The sequence below is a fragment of the Astyanax mexicanus genome, chromosome 14 (genome assembly GCF_023375975.1).
Source record: "Astyanax mexicanus isolate ESR-SI-001 chromosome 14, AstMex3_surface, whole genome shotgun sequence".
NCBI lineage: Eukaryota > Metazoa > Chordata > Actinopteri > Characiformes > Acestrorhamphidae > Astyanax > Astyanax mexicanus.
Genome location: NC_064421.1, coordinates 10644595 through 10665624, shown reverse-complemented (window position 1 = coordinate 10665624; position 21030 = coordinate 10644595). Strand labels below are relative to the sequence as shown.

Sequence of the window (21030 nt, the reverse complement as noted above, 5' to 3'; positions counted from 1 at the left end):
AACATAAAATTCAATGATAACTTGGTAACACTTTACATTAAGTGTTGAATAATTAACATGAATTAATGCATTCATGTTACCACGAATAAGACATGAGGTAATACATTAACAATGCTTAGGTTAACAATGTTAATTAAACACGGAACAACAGCATTAATTAATGTTATTTTCACATGAACTAAAGTTAGAAGTGAAGCATTTGTTCAGATGAACAATAAACCATATACTTCATTAATAATGTTAACTAATGTTAGATAAACAAGTAACAACTGCTCTTCTTGTCATTTGCTTATACGCTGCAGCTATGCATATAGTCATTGTTTAATATTTATGAATTAAATATTAGTTATAAATATATTTGGATGTGATAACACTTATGCAGTGGTAGGCAGTTACTTATTTTATTTACTGATGTCAGTTAAATACTATAATATTATATATTTTACATTTTTACTTCTATTGGAAATGCGCTTTACATCAGGTCTATTTATTTTACTGAACAGTAATGTTTAACAGATGTTAATAATGCTTAACAAAGGCATTATTGGTTAATTGTAGTTTCTATGTACAGTTTTTACATGTAAGTTGAATTCCAACAAACACTCACACGTATATATGATCAAATGAAGCATAAGACTACTTAATATTTTTTTTAACGATTACTGTATGCATAACTGCAGTACATAAGCAAATGACAAGAAGATTAACTAACACAGATGTTACTTGTTTACCTAACATTAGTAAAGTATATGATAATAAAGTATATATATGATTTATTGTTCATCTTAACAAATGATTCACTTACAATGTGAAAGTAACATTAATCAATGCTGTAGTTCTGTGTTTAATTAACATTACCTAAGCATTGTTAATGTATTAGTAATGTATTATGTCTTATTAATGGTAACTAATGCATTAATTCATGTTAATTGGTCAACACTGAAAAGTGTTACCGATAACTTTTATAACTTTTAACTGGCCCATATTTTTGAGCTTAAGCTCAAACAAAAGGCACATAGGTCAGTGTTTTCTGATTAACAGCTAGCCCAGTATAACAGAACTTCAATTCTCCAATGTGTTATTCTAAAATATGGAGGTGGACTTTTTAAAAAGAAGGAAAAATAAAAAAAAAGAAATAACCTGCAGAAAAGAACAGAATCGTCCAAAAATAGATAGTCACTATAGTGACAGAATATGAATTATGAACCTTGAGAAAGATGAGAACATTCTGACTATGTAGAAAAGAGCCAGCCTTTTCCCCACAGCCAGCAAAACAGCTTCAATTTCATTATGTCAATGCAGGACATTATTAGGGTCAGTGCTTCTGGAGAATACAGCCAACTGAGATTCAAATACAGAATCAGAGCTGCGTAGCCGGCCAACAAAAACGCAGGCCCATCCTTATTAGAGGAGGAACCTGAGCTGACCTTGGTGTCGGCTCTCTGAAGGTCTTCTGCCTGAACTGAGCAAATGAAATGTCTTCCTGTTTTTTTTTATTTTTTATTTTTTTTAACATTATCCCTTCAGTAAGTCTAAAAATACTCTGAGCACAGTGAGAACTGCTAGCCTGACTCGAGTAGAATACTGTATCTCCAGCACTATAAAACCAGCTGTTACCATAAAGCCAGCTGTCAAAACACAATCAACGTCTTCAGCCTGATAGGTCTAGACTATCATCGTTTTATAGTATAGTATCACTTTCTCCATGACCTTCTGGTAGCTCTGAAGAACACGGATATTGCTAAGAGGCAACAAGCGAGGATTAACCTGTTACTGCAGAAGCGCCATGTTAAGTAGAATGCTTAAAAGCCCCAAAAATTCTAAACACAATGATCAACTAACCAACTCATATTTCTTATTCCTACTTTGACTACCTGCATGCACATTTTCAGCCATCTACATGGAACCAGTCGCCAGAAATCACCAACTGAAAACAACCTGTTTTTTTTTCACATTATTTACATGGGAAACACGCCTCCCCAACAACTCAGCCTTATAAAATATTATTAGTATGTAAAATAACATCAGATTATACTACAGAAAATTTACTTACTACCCCAGCATCCACAATACAGCACTTTTTTATTCGCAAATAAAAAATCCTCACAAACACAGCTTTTTTTTTTCAGCGCAACCGGAACACAATATTCTCAAGCTCCTAGCGATCACGTAATGTAATGTTTTCACGTAAAGTTGTACGTGAATACAAAGCTAAGGATGTTCTCTTCTAGATTCTGTGGTTTTTACTGGTCAACAAACAACTGTTTTTCTTGAGTGATCGTCTTTTGCACCAATGGTGTGAGCGCTGGATCATGGTGGTGTTTTCAGGGGTGTCCCATCAAATCAGGTCGTAGCCTCAAAAGTGATTGACACCTCCTTCAACCAATAGTCCACCCTCAGACGAAAACATTGATATGTAATTCGTATCATCCCTGATTGGTCTACTAATAGCTTGGGGTGGGGCATGCCAAACCGTGACCACGTGGTGCGCTGTCTCCAACACCACCCCACTGAACATCGGGGCGCACACATGTTCTTCTGCATTTGATGTTCTCAAATGGAACCAAATAATGGAAATTAAAGTCTGGATTATTGTTTTGTCCCAAGTGTCTACTCCAGTTTAAGCCCTGAATGGTCATTGTGCTATATGTAAAACTTTATTACAAATATCCATTGTTATATCGTAGTAGTGCCAATCACATGAAAATGAGCATAAAATTGGATCTGCAATAAGAGGTTAAAACAATGGCAGAGAAATGGAAGGTCATTGGTTTGTAGTTTAGAAGTAGGAGGACATGATTCTTGAGGATTCTTCAATTTGATACTATTTCTTAAAAAATAAAAAAATCTTATGGATGACTGCCTTTGTAAAGAGCTAAGCTATGGTTTAAGTCAGTCTAGAAAAAAATAAGATTTTTTTTTTTATATAGATTTACATATACATATGGGCGGCATGGTGGCTTGGTGGTTAGCACGTTCGCCTCACAGCACTGGGGTCTTGGGTTCAAGTCCCTATCTGGGTGGAGTTTCAAATGTTCTTTCTGTATCTGAGTGGGTTTCTTCTGGGGACAACCGGTTTCCTGCCACAGTCCAAAAACTTGGAGATCTGGTAAATTGGATACTCTAAATGGATTGGCACTCTGTCCTCGGTAAAATGCTATAGAGCCCAATGCAGTTCTCCAGGTGGACCGTGGTTGTTTCCGGTTGAGAGTACGCTGTGTGCTATTGGCTGCCACTACTCACTGGTGTGTGGATGAGTGCTGAGTACAGTATGCATAGTTGAACTTCATTCATTCATTTATACTACCAGTCAAAAATCTGGACACACCTTAAATTCAGTGTTTTTTTCCATTTTATTCCATTCCATCCTATTCGTCTACTGCTTATCTGGGGCTCTGGGTCACAGGGGCAGCATCCTAAGCCAAGAAGCCCTTCCCTAACTCCCTAATGAACAAGATCCAGAGATATTTTAACTTCTCCACTCGGGGCAACAACTCATTCCCCACCCAGAGAGAGAACTTCATCCTTTTCTGATTGAGTCAAACAGTGGTTTTTCATTATTTTAAAATGTTCTGCATTGTATTTTAATACTAAAATTATCCTGTACGCAGCACTGCTCGTGTTAGACCTTTCATTAGCCTGCTTGATGCTTTTGTTTTTTTGTTTTTTCTTCATGAATCGATTGCTGTAATTCTTTATTTACTGGTCTACCAAAAAAAAATAAAATACTGATTAGTTGTAACTGGTCCAGAACGCTGCCTGCAGCTGCAGGGTTTTAACGACAACATGACGGAAAGAAAGCTTTACACCAGTTTTGGCATCATTACACTGGCTTCTATTCTCTTTTAGAATAGATTTTTAAAGTATTGCTATTAGTTTTTAAGGCATTACATTTTAAGGATTGGCACCATCGTATTACATATTACAAATGGTCTATTTCCTTATTTTCCCAGTCGATCCTTAAAGGTCGCATTCCATCACTTTTTCATTTATTTTAAAATGTCTAGTAGTTTTTTGTAAAAAAAAAAGAAAAAAAAAGGGGGCTAGCCCTGCTTTATTTCACTGAATGAGAGGTCTCTGAAGAAAGACAGGATTTGGCGGGAGGAGACTTTTAAGATCTAGCACTTCCAGTCTGGTTAAATCACCTAAAGCTAAAGTTAATAAGAAGAAAAGAAGAAAAGAAGAAAAGAAGTGGGGAAGCAGCATTATGTTTTTGTACTCCAAAAAAGGAAAGAAAGAAAAAAAAAACAGCTTACCAGTTGAGATCAGACAAACAGCATCAGTAAACAGTTTTTTACAAACAATATTTTACATTTTTATAAACTTTGTTTTAATAATTGGCCCATTTGTATTATTATACATCAATATACTAAATGTATCGATTTACATTTTCTATGTTTTATGTTTTTTTTTTTCAATGAATGTATCGATTTACATTTTCTATGTTTTATGTTTTTATTTTTTTTTAAGTTTCAATTTATTTATTTTAATATATCACAGTCACAACCTTTTGTAATTGTACTTGATATTATTATTATATTTATTTAACTTTTTTACAGTTTTACTATTTTTTTATTATTTTATGTTATTTTCTATGGCCTTATCTTAATTGTTAATTTTTACTTTACTTTTACTGTGTTTTTTTTTTTTTTTTTTTCATTTTTTTCCACTTTTCCATTTTTACTTTTTATTCTGATTACCTCTCTGTATGTACAGCACTTTTTTTTTTAGCTGCATTTTTAATGTATCGAAGATGCTTTATAAATAAAATGTCTACTATTATCCAAACTTTGTGGAAAAATATATATGTATATGTATTTGTAAATCAAAATGTGTGAAACAAAGCACAATATGTTTTATATTTTAGATATATCTCCAAAGGTACCCCAAAGATCATGTCAGTTTCCCAGTCGTTGCTAACAATGACCGTACATTAAGATATGTTCAGATATCTACAGCTTTGTACACAAACTTCGTACAGCTACCATCCTCCAGCCATCATAATCTCAAGGCTCGGAAAAAAATAAAAAAAAAAAAGGTATATTTGACCTCCGGAACCATGACCTCGTATAACACCGTCCTGGTGTGAGATATATTTGCTGTCTTTTTCTGTTAGCTCACCTATGTGGTTCGCCTGTGGAGATGTGTAATCACATTTTCCAGTAGGGAAGGGACGAGGGCCCCGAGATAAGAGCTTATCATATTTCTCCATGTTGTCATTACGCGGCCCTTGCTCTTTGGCCCGAGGCATGTCCACTTATCTGGTCCAGGCAATTTGAGAGGGACTGGTGTGTTAAGTGTCCTGTCCGTCCTCTCTCTCCCAATGAGACGAGTCTCTAAAAGACATGTTATTCAATCTTACTCTACCGACTACCCGGACACACATAAGGAATATGTTCTCAAGAAAAGAAGGCCACTGCTGTAGACATTAAAAAAAAAAAAAAGTGCTGTAAACCTCATATAGGAAGGATTTTACAAGACATCATCCCAGTGTGTGTGCCTATAATGTAATAACTGAAGGCTGAGTCTAATTAAATCCAAATATTCTCATATTCACAAAGATATTATGAAAATCCAGCAGACCAGTGTAATAACATTAAGTGTAACTACACACGTCAAAAGTGAATTGCATAATCAGATTTGCAGTAATTAAAGCGATATGCACCCAGTTTCTAAGGATCTGTTGTAACACTTTCTATGAATGTCATCCCTATAAGACTCTATAAACATACCCAGGTACCACTTTAAAATAAGACTCCATTTATAAAGGGTTTATAAATGGTTTACAATTAGTTTATTAATGGTTACTAATTAGGTTGTAAATGCCTTAACAATCATTAATAATCAATAAGTTATAACACATACATAGAAAGGGCAACAATGACCTGTTGTTTGCCAAATAGTGAACCCACAGCCGTCTACACTGTGGCCCTTTCTACATATGAGTTATAACTAATTATTAATGCATAACTAATTTTTAAGGCATTTACAACATAATTGGTAACCATTAATAAACTGATCGTAAACCATTTATAAACATTTTATAAAGGTAGTCTTATTTTAAAGTGGTACCCATACCCATGACAGATTATAATGCATTTTTATTTATAAGGCATTTTCAAATATGATTATACATATTTATAAAAAAAAGTATAACACATCATAGCCATGTTTATTATGCATTACGAATTGTGATCACAATGCATCTTTAGCTGTGTTTATAATATGTTATACCTTAATACCAAGAAACTCAATCCCAGCATGCAGACTGAATGCATTATGACTAAAAAAGCTGCCAACTTATAAACACTCCCTAAATAATGCTAATTATTTTGAACTGCTCATGAATTATGCTTGTCTTAAATATATTATTAGTTAGACACACTAATGATGTTTTATAACATTAACAGTATTTATTCACTCTAAGTAAAGTGACAGACTTTCATTGTGGGAATCCATTATCAATGAATGATATATACAATTTTAACAAGCATATAATGTATTATGTATAAGGTATTATGATCACAATTCCTATTGCATAATAAACATAAGTTATAATAAGTTACGCAGTTTTATTTAATATTTACTTATTGAAATGAGGTTTATTGTACTATTTATCAGAAAATGTGCAATATGCATTAAACCAAAATTTGACCGGTGCAAAAGTATGGGCACCCTTATCATTTTATTGATTTGAATACTCCTAACTACATTTTACTGACTTACTGAAGCACAAAATTGGTTTGTTAACCTCATTGAGTTTGAACTTCATATCCGGGTGTATCCAATCATGAGAAAAGGTATTTAAGGTGGCCAATTGCAAGTTGTTCTCCTATTTGACTCTCCTCTGAAGAGTGGCATCATGGGCTCATCAAAACAACTCTCAAATGATCTAAAAACAAAGATTGTTCAACATAGTTGTTCAGGGGAAGGATACAAAAAGTTGTCTCAGAGATTTAACCTGTCAGTTTCCACTGAGGCTGTATGGGAGAGTGATGCGAAAGAAGCCATTTCTGCAAGCACGCCACAAACAGAGTCACCTGAGGTATGCAAAAGCCATCAGTTATTAGATATATCAAACTGAAATGGCTGTTGCAAACACCCAAATATTAAGAACTAAAAATGATTAAGATTAATAGGGGTGCCCAAACTTTTTCATATGACTGTACATTGATTTCGATTGAAAGTTAAGAAGGTTTTGTTTTGTTTTTCATTGGACAGCAACAATATGTTGAATCTCAATGTATAAATTTAACTGGGAATAACTGTGGTAAACCATGGTTAACACTGAAAACCTTAAACAAAAATCATAAGCTTTTTGTTAAAGGGGTGAAGATGAAGTCAGATCCTGTCTGTTCTTTCACAGAACACAACATTTAATGATAGATGAACCACTTTTATAGCATCAAACCATGCCAAGACATTTTTTATTTATGATGAAATATATAAGCTTCCATTATAATTAATTGCCCATCAACATTCAGTCAACGGGTATCGCAGACAGTGCCATAGTAACTGTAATGGCCAGACAGAGCTAAGTTTTCCAAAAGCGTCTACACGGTAGAGAGACAATGTTGAGTGAGACAATGTGATGCTCGCTCGACCAATTAAGAAGAAGCTTTATGCTAAGATGTTTCTTGAAAAGCTCAGTTTAATAAGAAACAGACTCCAGATTCTACTGGATTTCACCGCTAATCTTCAACATTGCAACATCCTACACAAAGACTATTCATTTACTTGTATTTCTTCTTTCAGAGACTAGTGTATACATTGACAATCTCTCCCTGAGGGAGCAGTCGAGGATACACTGCATTACTTCTTAATCGACCATTAACTATCATGATGTAAAAGACTGGACATGCTGAAAGATATAAATGAAGAATTTCAGTGATAATGAAGCTGTGAAGCTCTATATTAAAAAATAAATAAATAAATGATGGTATTTCTTCATTCAAGAGACATTTGCAATCAGATAAGGATAAAAGCCCTTTGGATTAGTTGAGAGCATTAGTCATTAGTTTCTGTACATTTTCATATGAGTTGAAAACTGTGAATTTTTCTAATGTCAGAGTAAGAAATTAATAAAATTAATAAATTAATACAAATGTTGATTATGTACTTTAAATTTTGCCTTCATCAAAAAAGCCACTTTTTGCAGCAATTACAGCCTGGCAGACTCTAGGCATTTTAGCTGTCTAGCCGACTCCTTATTTCTCAAATATTGACGACACATTTTGGAGGTGTGTTTGCGGTCATTATCCTGTTGTTTGATGAAATTGGCCCCAATCAGGCGCTGTCCACAGGGTACGGCATGTTGTTGCAAAATCTTGTGGGTTTTTTTTGTGGTCTTTTTTTCTTTAAGTTTCCTTCCACTTTGTATAAATCTCCTATTTTACCAATTCCAAAGCATCCCCAGACCCTCATGCTGCCTCCACCATGCTTGACAGACAGCATTAAGCATTGGTCCTGCACCTCACAAATGTTCTTCTGTTTGATCCAAAGACATCAAACTTTGACTCATCTGTCCACAACACCTTCTTCCAATCTTCCAGTGTCCAATGTATTTTCTCTTCTGCCCATTGCAGTCTTTTCTTTTTATTGGCCAGTGTGAGGTATGGCTTTTTCTTGTCAATTCTGCCATGAAGTCCAGCATCCTGAAGTCACCTCTGGACCGTTGATGCTGACACTGATCTTTGACGGGTTCTATTTAGTGCAGCTGTCAGTTGACAGCCTTTGAGCCGTCTTTCACTCAAACTGCACACTCTAAGATATTTATCTTCTTATGCACAGTTGTGCATCGGGGCCTCCCACTCCCTTTTCTGTCCTTATTAGAGCCACTTAGAAGGGAGTAGTTAACATCATGGTAAGATATTTTCAGTTTCTTAGCAATATCTCGCATTGAGTAGCCTTCCTGTCTTAACACAACAAAGGACTGACGGGACACACCTTCTCCTTTTCATTTTTCCTACACTGTAAATGAATACTGAAGTCATCCAGACTATGAAAGAACACACATGTAGTAATTTAACAGTGTTAAACAAACCAAAATACTCTTATCTTGAGTGCTGTTCATTTGTGGTTTCTGAGACTGGTAACTCTGATGAACTTATCCTGTGCAACAGAGGTAACTCTTACTCTTCCTCTCCTAGGGTGGTCCTGATGAGAGCCAGTTCCATCGTAACATCGTATGCTTCATAAACATATTCTGGTTTGTTTAACACTTTTTTATTTAATATATTTATTTCTTCATAGATTGCATCAATTTCTTATCCTTTTCTGTGTCTTTCTTGTTTTATCTCGGTGTTTCTATCTTTTCCTGTTCCTGTTTTTTTGCACGTGGCTCTGTGTTCTCCTTGTCTCCGCCCCTGTCTTCAGTGTTCCCACATGTGTTCATTTGTATCTCCACCCCTCGTTACTTGTCCTCAGGTGTTTCTTGTTTCTTGTCTACTTTTGTATATATATAGCCTCTTTGTTTCTGTGTTCCCATGTCGGTTCTTGTACACATTTTACACGTCTGTTAGTTTGTTCCATTTGTTACCTGTAATGTTTTTTTTTTTTTTTTTCATGTTTAGTGTATAAGCGCTATATAAATAAAATTTAATTGAATTGAATTTAGCATTAATCTATAATGCAGACAGTTTTAAAATAATGAAACAAGAAAAACACTGAATATAAGGTGTGTCCAAGCCCTTTCGCTAAATGCAGTGTTTCTTAAATCTTGACTAACACAGTTTTAACACGCTCTTCTCTTTGATGTTCTGAGCCTATATCAATAGATAAAAAGGACGTTCTGAGTTCCAGTCCTGAGGCATTATCTTCAAGGTGACTGTCCTTGAATTGCATCCGTGGAAGCCTGGAAATATATGCATTTTTTGGGAGCTTGTTATTCTCCCATACTGACGTGAGGTCTGTGTGTAAACTGGTTCAAAGGAAATTCCCCGCCGTGCGAGGACAGCTTCTTTAAATCCAGAGGCTTTTATTCCACGGGCGGGGACACATGCATAAAGATTTGAATAGTGAGGTCAGAACGGGCTAAGCGATTTTCAGCATGGCGTGGCTCATCACCCCTATAGCTGCTGGGGAATATTTCCTTAGCGTTCATTAAGCTGCAACTTCGACATACATTCAGGTTTGAGGCATTGTTAAAAGTGAGATCTACAAATAATCACATTACCTGTTGGTTGGGTTGAGGAAATTGCCTAGGCTCTGGGATGACAATTTGCACTTGGCCCCAGGCAACGAACACACAAACAATCAGGGAAATGTGGCGGCGAGGTAGGCTTTGTGCTTTCCCCGCATGTAGCATTATGTTGACATTTTGGAATTGTGTTATTTTTTTTATTCATAAGTCAGCCACACAATAGCTTTCAATCTATTACCACCACCCCCCCAACACACTCATAGAAACACACAAACACACACACACACTTCCTCCGACTCTGTGTAAACCATTTAAACCTTGAAAAATGACATGTACACTAAATAAGCTCAATCCAGCATGGGGGATGACAGAGGGAGGTATATTGACGTGAATGTTTAGTAGTTTATCTTCTAAGCCGCTGCTATTCCGCAGTTTAATGCCTGGTTTCTCTTCTCTGGCTCTCTTGCCGAACACCCCTCCAGCCCCCCCTCCTCCTCAGATCAGGGGGTATTACAGTGTGGAATCTGAACCCATCCCAGTTCATCCCTTTCTCTTTCTCAGTGGAGGCTTGGGGAAAAGCTTGGATTTGTGAAAGTTATCAGCATATAAATGGCTCAGCTCATCACCTTCAGCTGTGATGTCTGTGATGCATCTTCTAATCTTAGTTTTTATTTTTATTTTTTTGGTTTTGGTAGGATTTCCTATGTTTAATATAGTGTATGTGTAGAGTAAACATGACTATAATGGGTTATGCATGTTTATAAATATTTATAGCCATGTTTGTAATGCCTTATGAATGCATTATAACATGTTATTAATGTGTTTGTAGAGTCTCATAGAGATGACATTCATAGAAAGTGTTACCAGTCATTTAATATGTTATTATAGTTAAAGGAATGAAGTTATTAACTTAATATGTTAACTTATTGGTGTAGTCTTCCACATGATGTGGTAGCTTACTGATGGGTAGTGGTGTTATCCACTGCACCACACCAACCACTCTGTTTTATTTATCTGCCACCATTATCTTTAAAAAAAAAAAAAACTTATGACTTTGGCATTGCACCCTGGATCCTTGTTTCAAATATTCACATTTAGAACTACTTTTAATGATGTTTTATTAAAAATCTACTTTCATATCCCACTTTAATAAGTATACCTCCTACCTTTCACCAAAGAATATAAAAAAAAAAAATACCCATGCTGTGAACCTCTGAGCCAGAACTACCCTCAGGCTGCTTCTACCTGGCTTTGTGTGGGTTGAGTCTTGACTGAAGTATCAAACGTGGTCCTACAAAGCAGCTGTAGATGAGAGAAGACCACACACACACACACATATTGGGAGCATGGATTGAGAGGTGGCCACGCTCAGGGGGGCTTTGATGAGAGTGAAGGAGTCTGGAGAATGGCGGAGAAATCGCTTCTCCACACTGCAGCAGGGCTGTGCAGCGAGCAGGTGCGGCTAATGTTGCTCTGATTGTCAACATCAGGATATGTAATTATGTCAAACCTGGATTTTCTGGCCGACCAAAATGATGATCTGAGTATTGCTGCTGAAATTATCTGAGAGAAAGTCTGGAAAAGTGGGGGATAAAGTCTGTATATGATTTTATTATTTCAAATAAACTTCAAATTGAGTCTACAGAGATGTGCTATGTACACTAATGTCAATGTAGCGGTCACGCTAGGACTGTCTGGATTTCACACTTGAGTTAAAATGGAAATAAGTGTGTCCACAACCTGCTAGAGATGCATAAAGATGCAGGATATAATACAAACCCTGGAAAATCAATGTACTCTCAACATACTGCTTTCATACTATTGATTAAAGTAATAAAAGTAGTTTCATTTTTAATGCAGTGTTATAAATAATTATTTAAAAATAACTGAAAGAAGAATATGTATACAGACAGTGCTCAATAAGATGCTGTCTAGTCTTGTCAATCAATAAGGTAACAAAATAATAAACAACAAATAAATAAATGATTATTAAAAACAGCCATAACATTGAAACTACTGACTAGTTACAATGGCATCTGTCGAAAAGTGGGACAAACAGTTCCTAATGTGTCAGAAGATGGTAAAATGGGCAAGCATAAGAATCCGAGCCATTACATTAAAACCACTAACATGTCCAGTGAATACCATTGATTTTCTGCTGACAATGGCACCAGAAGAAATGGCAGGAACAGACAGTTTCTAAAGTTGTTGCATTAAAAGCAGACAAAAAAGTATATAAACTGCACTCATCAAATTGTAATGGCTAGTATTGCCTCCCAAAGGTTCTTTAATTGCTTGTGCATAGTTTCCTCTGAAATCAAGAATATTTAACTGGAGTAACTGCCTTTACTGTCCAGAGAAAGCATAATGCATGTTTAATACACACAGGGCCTTATTGTACCAATCTTTATGCAAGCCGTCAACTTGCACCATGTTCAGCTTAATTTAGGGCGTGTCAGTGTGTCGGAAAAGTATGTTTTGCGCGTCTAAAAAACAGCAAAAGACATGAACTAATTCTCTTAATTAATCATGGATGTGTTTTGGGCGTAACGTGCAATAAACCAATCAGTGTGTCGCTTGTCATTCCCTTTAAGAGTCAGGTGCACTCTGACTTTGGTCAGACTTTTTTCAGTCAGTGGCGCACTGGTGTTTTCCGTTGCCAAGATATCAATACGCTAGAAATTTACCTGAACACACCTCACTTTGAGACTGCCATGCCATTGACATAGATATACTCACATGTGCTGTTGCTATTTAACAAAAACAGGCAGAAGGGATGAAAATAAGATAGATATCACAATAAACATCACAATAACATAGGGCCTATAGGGTACGTATAGATACAGAGAAACAAATAAAGGCAAAGCTAGGCAAGGAAAGAGAGAGAGATAGAGAGAGAGAGATGCAGATAGACAGGGATGGAGGGAAAAAGAGAGAGAATTAGAAAGACAGACAAACAGATAGATAAATTGGAAAAAAAAGAGTAAAAGCAAATATAGGCAAGAAAAGAGAGATAGGAAGAGACAGAGAGAGAAACAAAGAGTTAGAGAGAGATATAACGAAAAAGAGAGAGAGAGAGCTGCAGATAGACAGGTAGAAAGAAAGACAGGGAGGAAGAGAGAAGAGAGAGAAATAGGAAGACAGACAATCAGATAGATAAGTAGAAAAAGAGATAGAGTAAAAGAAAAGAGGGGCAGAGAGAACCATAGTGTATACCGAGAACCAAACAAAGATATAGGCAAGAAAAGAGAGATAGGAAGAGAGAGAGAAAGAGAGAGACAGTCAGAAAGACAGAGCGAGGAAGAGAGTAAGAAAGAGAGAGAGAGAGAGAGTTAGATAGAGATATAACGAAAAAGAGAGAAATAGGAAGACAGACAATCAGATAGATAATTAGAAAAAGAGATAGAGTAAAAGAAAAGAGGGGCAGAGAGAACCATAGTGTATACCGAGAACCAAACAAAGATATAGGCAAGAAAAGAGAGATAGGAAGAGAGAGAGAGAAAGAGAGAGACAGTCAGAAAGACAGAGTGTGGAAGAGAGTAAGAAAGAGAGAGAGAGATGAACTCCTCCACTGTAACTGTGCTGTGTTTGTTCTTCACACTGTATGTGCACTGCCTTCAGACATCAGTGAGAGCACAGCTGCAGTGCTCTGGACACCAGCGAGTGAAATGTCAGACACAGGGGGAGAAGTCACAGATCTCCGGCCGCAGCGTATCAGAATATCAACACAGCCCTCCAGCTAGATTAAAAAAAGCCAACTGCTGAGAAAGGCATGTTTTCCCAAGATTCTGTACAGATGGTTTCCCCTTTCATGCATAGCAATGTCCTCGACACTGAGTGAGATGGATAGCTTTAGTTCAGCGCCGCTCTCACTGCGAGCGTCTCTCTCTCTCTCCCTCCCCAACACCAGCTTCCCTACTGTTGCAATTTCACCATGTTTTTTTTTTTCTCAGCATCATCAATCTGCACTCCGCCTCACTATCTCACCAGGTGTGTACAGTGATAGTGCCCTATAGCGGCTTTACGAGACACTCAGGTGTCTGGAGTAATTCATTACCAAAGCAAGACTGAAGCTTAAGCATTCAGTGCTGATTACAGCGGGGTGTGAACAAACAACCATATACTGGCGCTAAGCTAAATAGATTTAACTGTTTTATAGCTTGTTGTTATGTTGGGTAATATGAACTCAAATCAGTGTCATGATTAATTAAACATTTTGCCTCAAAAATGATTAATAAACGATAATTTTAAGGAACAATCGTCACTGCATTTTTCATCTTTGGTGTGGACAACTCTTGTGTTTCGTTAAAACAGCAGGTAAAAGTGGCCCAAATCCAATTTTCTGACTAAATCTGATTTTTAGAGTTTATTGTAGACAGTTCATAAAATCTTTTTAATGTGACCAATATATCTGACACCTGTTTGAGCAGTTTGTGCTTTGTAAGTGGCATGCACGCACAACAGAGCCAATGCTTCCTGTTAAGTTTCACTTTAATCCTTGTCAGAATTTCAAAATCTATGAATTAATTTTTTTAATTAAGTACTTTTTTTTTACTTTGGTTGTCACAGTAGCTTAGCATTAGCATGTTCGCCTCTCAGCACTGTAGTCTTAGGTTCAAGTCCCTATCTGGGTGGAGATTCCATGTTCTCCCTGTGTCTGTCTGAATTTCCTCCCATAGTCCAAAACATATAAAATTTGGACACAAGCCTTTCAATATTATTGGAACACCAGTCCAAATATTTAAGAGAGTTCTGTTACCTCGTTTTGCCTGTGCTCTTTCTTCCCTGTTTCTTGACATATATATATATATATATATATATATATATATATATATATATATATATATATATATATATTTTTGTTGCATGGATTCTGATCTGGCTGTTCAGATAGAGTCTGCAAATCGAATATGTATTTTGGATATATGGATTTTAATACCACGTTCTGAAGTGTTCCAAATTACACTGACACACAAAGACACATCTGTGTCACAATCGACTTTAAATATCATATTTGAACCACATTTACTGTACCTGCTGCGTAAAAGTAGCCTAAGTTGGCTCACTGTTTGAGTTCTGTTCCAAGTTTCTTCATAGACTGAATGAGGTGATGTTGGTTATAGTATCAATTATGCAAGATTTCATTGATTGGAGGTCCTGAATATCAGTTTTGATAAACTTCCCAATAAAATGAAAGAATGTACTTTTCATTTTAAGTACCCAGAATTTAAGTTCCCAGAATTTCCTGTGGCTCCTCTGAATATCAAGAATACCTTGATGGTACCATACTTCGCTTTGTTGTTGTTGGTGGTGTTATTTAAGCAATAATACAAGAGAGGCCAATATTACATGTTATAGCACGAACCTCAAGTGTATTATTGCTTAATTATACCACAGTTCCATTATCGCTGTTTATTGAAAGATTTTGAGTTAAAGAGGATGAGAAAATACGATCAGTTTGGTTATAAACACTCCGCAAGTAAAAAATAGTTCCATTGCTGCTCTGTTAGTAGCTGTGCTGTTTGGCTTGTAAGCGCTGCATCATTGCTAGGTTCCCTGTTTGTGGCACAGTAATACATCGAGAGCTTGGTTACAGTGCATTACCGGCTGATAATGGCACTCATAAAATGCCTCTCAGCCAATCAAATTGCAGGGTCGGAACTAACTGTGGTATAATTTGCTAATTTAATGATACTGTACGATAATACTTGTCCAGTAGTCTAGTGTCCATTAGTACACCAACAGGTCCCACTTTATAATAAGTGCCTCTAATTACTGTGTAGTTACATGTTAATTCATGTATTAACAGTGTAACTAATAGTGAAGTATTTACAGTTACAGATTTATGACAGATGTGCAGGTTGTGTATTTACCCATGTGCCAGCATCAATTGTGACTTGTGTTTAATAGGGCACAGTGTGTAATAGTGAAATAGTGTGTGTACAATAAGTTGTGTATAAATGTATATTTCTTCAAACAGCTTTTGAGTGGTATGTAATTATTGCTTTTCTATACTAAAAATCACTATTCATATTTTACTACGGGAAGATGGAAAACATATTCTGCTATGTCTGACCGACTGTTATAAACCTGTGTATAACACTGTTATTACATGGATTATTGAATATAGAGTTTTTAGAGGCCCTTATAATAAAGTGGGACCCACCAACAGCCTTATCTGCACAGCTTAAAAATAACACACAGCCCCCAACGTTCTCCATTGAATGTTAACCATCAAGCATATGCAACCTTCTCATCTCATCTAAGCAAGCAAGCTCATTCAGATTCACAGCATAGACAGCTTTAACCCCAAGGGAACGGCGGCCAGGAACGGATTTAACTGTTTAATTAATAAATGCAACATACCAAATCCAATTCTGTCTGCTGTTCTCCTGACTGTCAAGGAGTTATCCAATGGAACCTCCCATATGCTTCAGCCTGCGAGACAGTGGTGTTTCCAGAAAAGCACCCTCCTAGAAAAGAAGAAGTAATTAGTGTTACAGTATTACAGTAATAATACTACACAACAATACCCCTGTTCACTAATACACTGATCATCAAATAAACAACAAGTTGAACCCAGAAGGGAGTGTCGGGTTGCGGTCCTATTCAGAACAAAACATAAAGATTACCAGGAACAATGAACGGTTGAAGATTTTGACTGATATGGGAAATCTTGCTCATATGTATGTTGAGCTACTCATAGTATATCACAACATGTCAGATATCTCGGTTGTAGAGTTGTAGAGGTTCCTAATGGTGTCCTGCAATAATCCATGCCATGCAGCTGGAATATTCTTTCCTCTATACACAGATTCATTGGTCGTCTCAAGGCAGACCAAGGCACAAAAAGCAGAAGTTGTCACTGAAGATGACCTGCTGTCATTCTGCTTTTGTCTTGGTGTAGATCAGGGGTCTCAAACTCGTGGCCCGATATTTTATGGCCCGCTACTTGAAATAAAATTTTGGTGTTAGTGTGACTCGCCCGCAAGAAAGACGTCCACTAGCACAACGCATCCTATTCATTTCAATGGAGAGAGCCGGCGCATGCCGCGGTGCAGGCTGGGTTGCGTTGAACGCATTCCCACCCTCCAGCAAAAAGTTCAGCAGAGATCAACTTTATTTAAACAAATCCGGTTGCCACACGTACATCCAGCCAATCAGGGAACAGCAGACTGCGACTTCGAACACACAAAACAGCTGCCTACCAACCACGGAAGAGAAGCTAAAAACAGCAGAATATAGATTTATAGAAAGATAGATCACAGTGAGGCTGATTAAAATTCAAAACCTTAAACTTATGATAGACTACATCTGTTGCTTTATTTGAATTCAAGATATGCCCCCACGGCAAGCCGAGAGATCTGGTGTTCTGTCGAGTTGTGCTACCCTGTCAAACCGTGCTACCCTTTTTGTGTATATTTAAAGGTAAAAATATAAAAGAAGCACAATATTAGAGTATGTTTCCAGTAGAAGTTTGTGTACTATTTTTTTGTCACCATTATTTTCCAGCACTGCCTTAAATCTCTTGGGCATGGAGTTCACTGGGGCTTCACAGGTTACCATTGGAATCCTCTTCCACTTCTCCATAATGAGATAATTTCCATCACAGATCTGGTGGAGGTCAGAGACCTTGCTCTCCTCCACCATCCTCCATGTGAGGATGCCCCAGTGGTGCTGGGGCAATTGGGACTTGGGTTTAGATCCAGAGAAATATGGTGCTTGATTGAAGATGTGTGAGATGCTATCAATACTTCAACCCAACTACAAAATTTGCAGGAACTGTGAGAGATATTATATTCATGCTGCATGGGGAAGATTATTGGTAAAAACCATTAGGAACCTCTACAACTCTGAGATATGTGCTGAGGTATGTGGCATGTTGCGATACACATGCATTTCATACATACATACATACATACATACATAGGTACATACACTGTAAACCCAGAAGTTGTTTGAACTCAAAATAAATTAAGTCTGTTTTACATAACATTGGATATTTCTAAACATGTGTGGGCACATATACTGTACTATTCAAACTGAGATATTTGATTGAAACCAACTTAAAATAACTGAGTTTAGTCTGTTGCCATTGGCAGCTACTTGTCCATTGGCTTCTGTCACAATCTATTTGCATACTGGGTGTGTCCAACAGTTTCTGACACTCACCATCAGTGTGTAGTGATTCACCCAGGGCTACCTTAGGTAAACTTGTAGATCATATACTATGATTAAATGCTTAGTCTTTGTGTTGTTGGTTATAGAACAACATCATTTACTGAGCCGCAGTAACTCTCGCTGTGCTCTCAGTACTTTTAATTACTGTTTTCTTTCATCTACTTTTCTATAAGTATTTTAAAAAAATAGTTGAATGAAATCAGAAAGAAGACTAAATACAAATTCAGGAAACTATACATTTTTAATATATATGTATATGTATTTCTTAGGTTCACTGTACTTAAAAATTATATTACATGAACTTAAAATTTATTAGGTAATCGGTTACAACAAACGTTTTGAGTTTAGTCAACTTATTGGGTTTTACAGTGTACAAGTTACATACAAGTTCTGTATGTGTTGCTTAATAAGTACAACCCGTAATAGTTTTGATTTCTGGTAACTTTTATCTTCTTTCTAAATTTCATCTTTCTTAATCTTTCTTAATCAAACACTTCCATGTGGTTGAAATCCTTTTGTTTGTCATTTTTGATCATGATGAGAATAGCAATAAGTATCTGAAGAAAATGAATGAAAGAATGAAAAATACAAATGCTACAATAAATACCACCATGAAAAAAAATGGGAAATAGATTGGTATAGCTTCCAAAAACATGCCCCGACCCCTTCTCAGAAAATCGTTACAATACACAAGCAGAGAAAGTGGCGATTTTAAGGGTGAAATATTCTGCACGAATGAACACCGAGACCGCTCTCTCGTATCGATCGGACAGATTGAATAAATGCCACAGTTCACATGGAGTTCAAGAACGTGGAGGAGCAGATATGGAAAACATCTTAAAATACACTTGAGTTCACGATCAATTGGAGCCCGAGCAGCAAAAAACACCCAAATCACCTCCACAGAGTGAGGACTGACCCCAGTGGTTGCGTGCATGCTGTTACAGGAAGCCTAGAATTTTACAAGAGGCCTGCAGTTGCATTTCACTTTACCGAAGAATGGAGATACAAATCCCTTGAGGTAAATCCATGACAGTGTTTTTTTTTTTTTATGTCCATATCTAAGACCTAAAAAAAGGATATCAATATTTTAATGGGCGCAGTGTTGCTTTTTTTATTATTTATTATTTCTTTCTTTCTTTTTTTTTTTTTTTACATGTGTTTCTCCGGCTCAATACATGCCGCATGTATATTCATGAGGCCGTGCTCTGCAGGGAGCGGAGTGAGCCAGATCTGATGTATCTCCTGCAGACTGATGCAGAGTAACTGGAGCTGACGTCTGGCTGTAATGAGAGGGATTAGTGGATCCAGATTGGGCTCGGGCTGGAGAAATGGTGGAGGGCGCTCAGTAGAAAGCTGGAATGGATTCGCTGCTGAAGCACTAAAGGCTGTCGCTGCCTACATCCAGGTGTTCAGCTTCACAGGAGAACCAGAGAGAGAGCCCACCATAGCTGTTATAAGCAGCACTTATCTTCAGAGAGGGGAAAATACACACTTTAAGCAGCGTGCAGATGCTCGGCGGCGTTTACTGGTGATAAAATATAATATAGAACCGTTGTCGTTTGAGAAAACACATAAAGAATTCTATATAGAACCAGCTAAATTGGATTTCCACCTATGTGAAAAGCTCTTTAACCAGACCAAGATCTACTTAAGCACCCAAATAGTTTTGAGTTTGAGTTATAGAACCATTATAGAGACACTTTTACTGCTTTTACTATAGAGCCACAGATTGCTCCACTGTGAATTTAAGGTAGTTGGGGCTATCCTCTAGAACAGACCTGGGCAACACTTCAAATATCCACCTCAAAAACTCACACTAAGAGAAAGAAACGTTGGGAGGAACCAAGACTCAGTAAGAGGAACCCATCCTCCTTTGTTTGATCTGGACATTGCAAAAAAACGAAAAAAAAAAAAACAAGAGTACAGAAAGATAATGGAGAGCTATAGCTAATGTACCGGGGTTGGACAATGAAACTGAAACACCTGGTTTTAGACCACAATAATTTATTGTCCTGACGGACAGTTCTGGTGGAAACAGGAGAGTTGAATTCTGCCGTGATTTGATCAGCCGTGGTTTTATGTTTTTTGGATACAATCCGGGTTAGCACCCGAACATCCCTTTCAGACAGCTTCCTCTTACAGCGTCCACAGTTAATCCTGTTGGATGTGGTTGGTCCTTCTTGGTGGTATGCTGACATTACCCTGGATACCGTGGCTCTTGATACATCACAAAGACTTGCTGTCTTGGTCACAGATGCGTCAGCAAGACGTGCACCAACAATTTGTCCTCTTTTGAACTCTGGTATGTCACCCATAATGTTGTGAGCAATGTTGTGCTCTTACCCTGCTAATTGAACCTTCACACTCTGCTCTTACTGGTGCAATAATGTGCAATTAATGAAGATTGGTCACCAGGCTGCTCCAATTTAGCCATGAAACCTCCCACACTTAAATGACAGGTGTTTCAGTTTCATTGTCCAGTCCCTGTAGACACAGGTTCAGAATTATGGGTGGGACCTGGTGCTGCTAAAACTAGCTAAAAGTCCTTAGCTTCATTGGGCCACCACTACAAAATATAACTAGCAGAAATAAGGCATGGTATTGTATTTTGCTTAAACCTGCAACTCAAGTAGACTCTCTGGAAGTTCACCAAAAGTCTGCATTCCAGATTTCATGAATGGCAGTGTCAGTCAGCCATCTTTCCC

General features: G+C 37.1%; 1 protein-coding gene across 1 annotated transcript in view; it reads right to left on the bottom strand.

Moving 5' to 3' along the window:
• Window positions 1–21030, bottom strand: part of LOC103041514 (leucine-rich repeat and fibronectin type-III domain-containing protein 2) — a 282231-nt gene that overhangs the window by 87592 nt on the left and 173609 nt on the right. Inside the window, exon 3 of the mRNA XM_022673189.2 lies at window positions 16508–16614. The gene's annotated coding sequence lies outside the window, so the exon portion shown is untranslated. The remainder of the gene's footprint in view (window positions 1–16507; window positions 16615–21030) is intronic.